Source organism: Portunus trituberculatus, chromosome 46 (assembly GCF_017591435.1).
Source record: "Portunus trituberculatus isolate SZX2019 chromosome 46, ASM1759143v1, whole genome shotgun sequence".
NCBI classification, from domain to species: Eukaryota; Metazoa; Arthropoda; class Malacostraca; order Decapoda; family Portunidae; genus Portunus; species Portunus trituberculatus.
In genome coordinates, this window is record NC_059300.1 from 30,575,235 (window position 1) to 30,580,234 (window position 5,000).

Sequence of the window (5,000 nt, forward strand, 5' to 3'; positions counted from 1 at the left end):
GTGTATGGTTGGCTACCGGAGTGTTGTTTAGGTCTGTGTTGGTGCTTGGAAGTTTGTGGTATGTTTGATTGGTGTTGGGAGGGTGAGGGGAAGAGAGGAAGGGTAGAAGGGTTGTGCTTGTGTTATCTAGTGGTAGGAATATTCGTGGTTGTGTAGATTATTTTGTATTATTTGTTGTTCTGTGGGGAGTTTTGTTAGAGTGAAGGAACAAGTAAGGTTAGTTTAGTTTGTCTGTTAGTGGTAGTAATGGTGGTTTTGTGGTTAGTAAGTGTTGGTAGAGTGAAAAGAAAGGAAGGAAGGAAGGGAGGGAAAGTTCAGTTTTCTGTTTAGTGGTTTCCGGAAAAAAAATTGGTTTTTATTTATTTTATTTTATTTATTTATTTTTTTTTTCGATTTGTTGTGGCGGTTTATTGTGGTTTTGTGAAAAGTAGGTAAGGTTTTTATTATTGTTATTATTATTATTATTATTATTATTATTATTATTATTATTATTATTATTGTTGTTTTTTTTATTATTATTATTACACGACGTACTTTTACCTTATACAATTTATAATACCTTTTCATCCATTATTTTTTTTATTTTTGTCTGTGTGATTATGATTTGCTTTACTACTACTACTACTACTACTACTACTACTAGGACCGAGGAATAATAGCAGTAATAGCAGTAGTAGTTGTAGTAATAGTAGTAGCAGTAGCAGTAACAGCACACACTAGTTACACATTTCACCCTTCGTAAGACCCACACCACACATTCCTGGGCGTCAGTCACCCACTCGATGTTTACATGTGGGGGATGAGTCACTCCCGCCACCTCAACACGTAGGCAGTGGTTGCAGTCCGTAAGGTGGCCAAGAATGGAGGCGAAAGGCTGCCGCTCCTGAAGGCTGGTCATGCGCGGCGCTGCGATGCATGATAGGGAGTCAGGGCGCCGAGGGAAGAGGGAATGGCGCGCACGAAGGAAGCCTATAAAAGTTCCATTCAAAGCCGGAACTCAAAAAAAACGGACGGAAGAAAATGGGGAATGTGGTTGATGTTTTGCTTGGGGCTATGAGTAATAATTGTCGTGTTTTATTTTGTTTGTTTCTTTGGTGTAATTGATGTGAATTGTTTTTTTTTTTTTTAAGAGAGAGAGAGAGAGAGAGAGAGAGAGAGAGAGAGAGAGAGAGATCGCAACATATTTATTCTTCCTTTCATTAATTGTGATTGTTATACAGCTTAAAGTTTGATAGACACTTGCACACACACACACACACACACACACACACACACACACACACACACACACACACACACACATCGATACACAAACCCACAGACGGAAGCACCAAATACGTACATTCCGTGCTTAGATTCGTCACCTTCATTAGAGCACAGGTACACGCGGGGTATTTAGAGGTCTCCCGCCAATACTAAGCGTCAGGCACTCCCGTAGAAGGAGGCGAGGAGGGGGCATCGACTGGCCCACACAGGGTTCGTCAGTCTCGGGGCATGAGAAGAAGTGGGTGAGGGAAGCCAAATGAAGAGAGAAGCACGCGCTGGTGGTGATGGTGATGTTACGAAGGCTTAGGTGTGATGCGACTGAGAGATGTGGTGAGTGAAGAAATGAAGGAAGAAAATAGAAGAGACTTGAGGAAGAGTGAATGATAAGATTGAAGTGTGGATGTGTGACGCGAAGAAGAGGGAAAAGTGAGTGTGATGTGACAAATGTGGTGAGTGAAGTGATGAAGGAACTTAGAACAGAAAACAGCAAAAAAGAATGGAAGTGAAGAATAAATAGTAAAACAGAAGTGTGTGTAGGTGGGTTGGTGTTTGTGACGCGAAGGAGGAAGAGTGAGTGTGTGCCGCGACTAGAGATGTGGTGACGGTGAAGTAATAAAAGAATGTTAGAATAGAAAGAACAGAAGGAGGAATGGAAGTTAAGAGTAAATGATAAGGAAATGTGTGTGTGTGTGTGTGTGTGTGTGTGTGTGTGTGTGTGTGTGTGTGTGTGTGTGTGTGTGTGGCGAAGAATTAAGAGTGAATGTGCCGTGACTTATCAGAGATGTGGTGACGGTGATAAAGGAAGAATAGAATAGAAGACAGCAGAGGAAGAGTGGGAATGGAGGGCAAATGATAAGATAGGTATGGTACTGAAAAATGGTAAAATAATCGTAACATACACAAATATATCCGGGTCAGATTTGAAAGACAGACTTGAAGATAATTCGTTGTCAAATAGAGTGAATGGGATGGAGTTCAGTTATTATTAGGTTGTTAGTGTCGAGTCAGTAAGGAAATTTAAAAGAAGATTTGGCGCATTTATGGATGTGATTGTTTGGAAATCTGTAGACATGTTTTGGCTTATATTGTCACTTTCACTATTTCAAAAAGCTTTATTTAAATTTACATGAGATTTTTAAGGTGTTTTTACGATTCTAGAGACAGATTGACAAGATTTCTACATTATTAACTATTATAGAGGCAAATTGACAAGATTTCTACATGATTAACTATTATAGAGGCAGATTGACAAGATTTCTACATGATTAGCTATTATAGAGGCAGATTGACAAGATTTCTACATGATTAAGTGGAGAAGGACTCAAAAACCCCGCTAATCATCTCTGTTGCCTTGGAAAATTGTCGCGGTGAGAGAGTTAAGCTTAAGCATCTCTGAATTCAGACTGTTTTGTTTTGGAGTACCACGTGTAGACCTGGTGTCTCTTTGCAGCTACTCTTATTTTCTTATGTTTTTGTCCTTTTATCCCTACGAGTAAATGAGTTGTGGAACTGTGAGTAGAAAGTTAGAATTTGCTATTTTGAGTGAGCGCAAATTATGAGTGACTGGAGAAAGTAATTGTAAATATAAGTAAATATTTTTATTGACGTCTCGTAAAAACTGAAGAAGATGAAGTTGCAGGCGTGACTCAGTAAGTTAGGAATAGACACGATAAAATGTGGTTAAAAGCGAGTTAAAATGATGAAGTGCTAGGAAACCAATAGAAAATAAGAAAAATATATTAGAAAAGCTTGTGCAAACTCGAAAAACACCAGAGACGTGAGGGAGCGATTTGTTAAGAAGAATAATTAATGTTTCATATTTTATTTATTTATTTATTTATTATTTTTTACTATTATGATTAAAGGTTGTAATTAAAGAAGGGCAGATGTGAGATTTGGACTCTTGTTTAGATAAATGTAATAAGTAACGCGAGTCAATGAACTTGCTTTTAGATTTTGTTGTTGGGAAGAAATCTTGATTAGTGTACAATGACCTGCAAACTGAGGATAACAATTGTACATTTTATATATTGGCTGGGTCAATACTGGATAAAAATCTGTAAATCAGGAAACTATGAATCAGAGAAAATTTGAAAAGAAAAGTATGAAATCAAACTTAAACACACACACACACACACACACACACACACACACACACACACACACACACACACACACACACACACACACACACACAGATATATGTTCTTTTGACGATTAAAAGGTTAACTAAACCACAAGTAAGTTATGATGTAGTAAAGTGATGAGAAATGTAAGTAAGAGTTGAACAGACACGTGCATTGGCTGAGTAAAGCTTGATAGACTTGTCAATGAATCACCACGAGAAAAAAAAAAGTTAAGAATTAATTGAAACCAGAGTTAAGTCTCAAGTTGAAAATGTGTATCAATTAAAGAAATAGACTCATAAAAAAGGAGAAATTAAATTATAAGCTTACGAAAAGATGAAGAAAAAGATGTCGATGAGAAGTAGAAGTGAATTGTGGATAAATAATGTGTTTAATTAACTTCAAATTGACACACACAAAAACTATTAATAGACGAATAAAAAAAAAAGTAAAGCTTGCCATAAAGAATAAGTAAGTGATGGTGGAGTAATGAGCAGTGATAAGCAAAACAGTGAGTCGGCGAAGAGATCATCGGATTAACATGAGTGCGCTTCTGTCTCTCTGTCTCTCTGTCTCCCTGTCCACTGCAGCACACTCACACTCTCTGGGCTTTCATAAGGATTGTTTTTAGTCTGATTCTTACGATGTTTTGACCCTTTGATGTACAGAAGCTTTATTAACCCCCTCGCTACCATGACGCACTTTCTTACTCATTATGGTTACTATTTAGCGATTTTATGTGGGGCGATCAAAATAGTATAGATTCTGGCCATTAATCTTGTGACCTCCATAGACACTTTCTAATGTCAATAAAATAATCTAATCACATCCGAAACTCAAGATAAAAATGCGTCCCAGTACGGAAGGGGTTGAATTACCATTAGAAGGCTGAAAACTCATGGACACCTTTTATAATCATCGGTTTTCAAGATATTTCCCTAATGGAGATACAAAACCCACATAAAACTGCCTCTAGAAACCTGTAATTACCTTTAAAAACCCCAGCATCAGTCAGGCTTTCAAACTGCCATTAGAATCCTGAAAATAGCATTAAAAACTCAGCAACAGTCGATCTTTTACGTTGTTTTCCCATTGATAGCAAGCAGAACCCTGAATAACCCCTTCAGTACCATGACGCGTTTCCATATTCACTCTGCTTACTATTTGGTGATTTTATACAGCCTCAGAAACTCATGTGGGGATTAAGATAGTGAAGACTGGCCATTGATCTTCTGACCTCCATAAATCCTTCCTAATGTCAATAGTTTAATAATATTCATTCTGGTTATTATTTGTTGATTTTATACAGCCTCAGAAACTCATGTGGGAATTAAAATAGTGAAGACTCTGGCCATTGATCTTCTGACCTCCATACACCCTTCCTGATGTCAATAAAATGGCCTAATCGTACCCAAAAATCAAGGTAAAAATACATCCCAGTACGGAAGGGCTTAAACAACCATTAGGGATCTGAAACCACATCTGAAGCCCTCAACAACATGTACCGTTAAAACAAGTCGAGATAAACCAGCGAAAACTTTGAAAATACGCTTAAAAGAGGCAAGGAAAACGGCATTCATTCCTATTCTGTTCGTATCTGGAGGAAGA

The 5,000-nt window shown here is 37.7% G+C and overlaps 1 protein-coding gene across 2 annotated transcripts in view; it reads left to right on the forward strand.

Moving 5' to 3' along the window:
- Positions 1-5,000, forward strand: part of LOC123520162 (cyclin-dependent kinase 4-like) — a 201,580-nt gene that overhangs the window by 157,990 nt on the left and 38,590 nt on the right. The window lies entirely within an intron of this gene.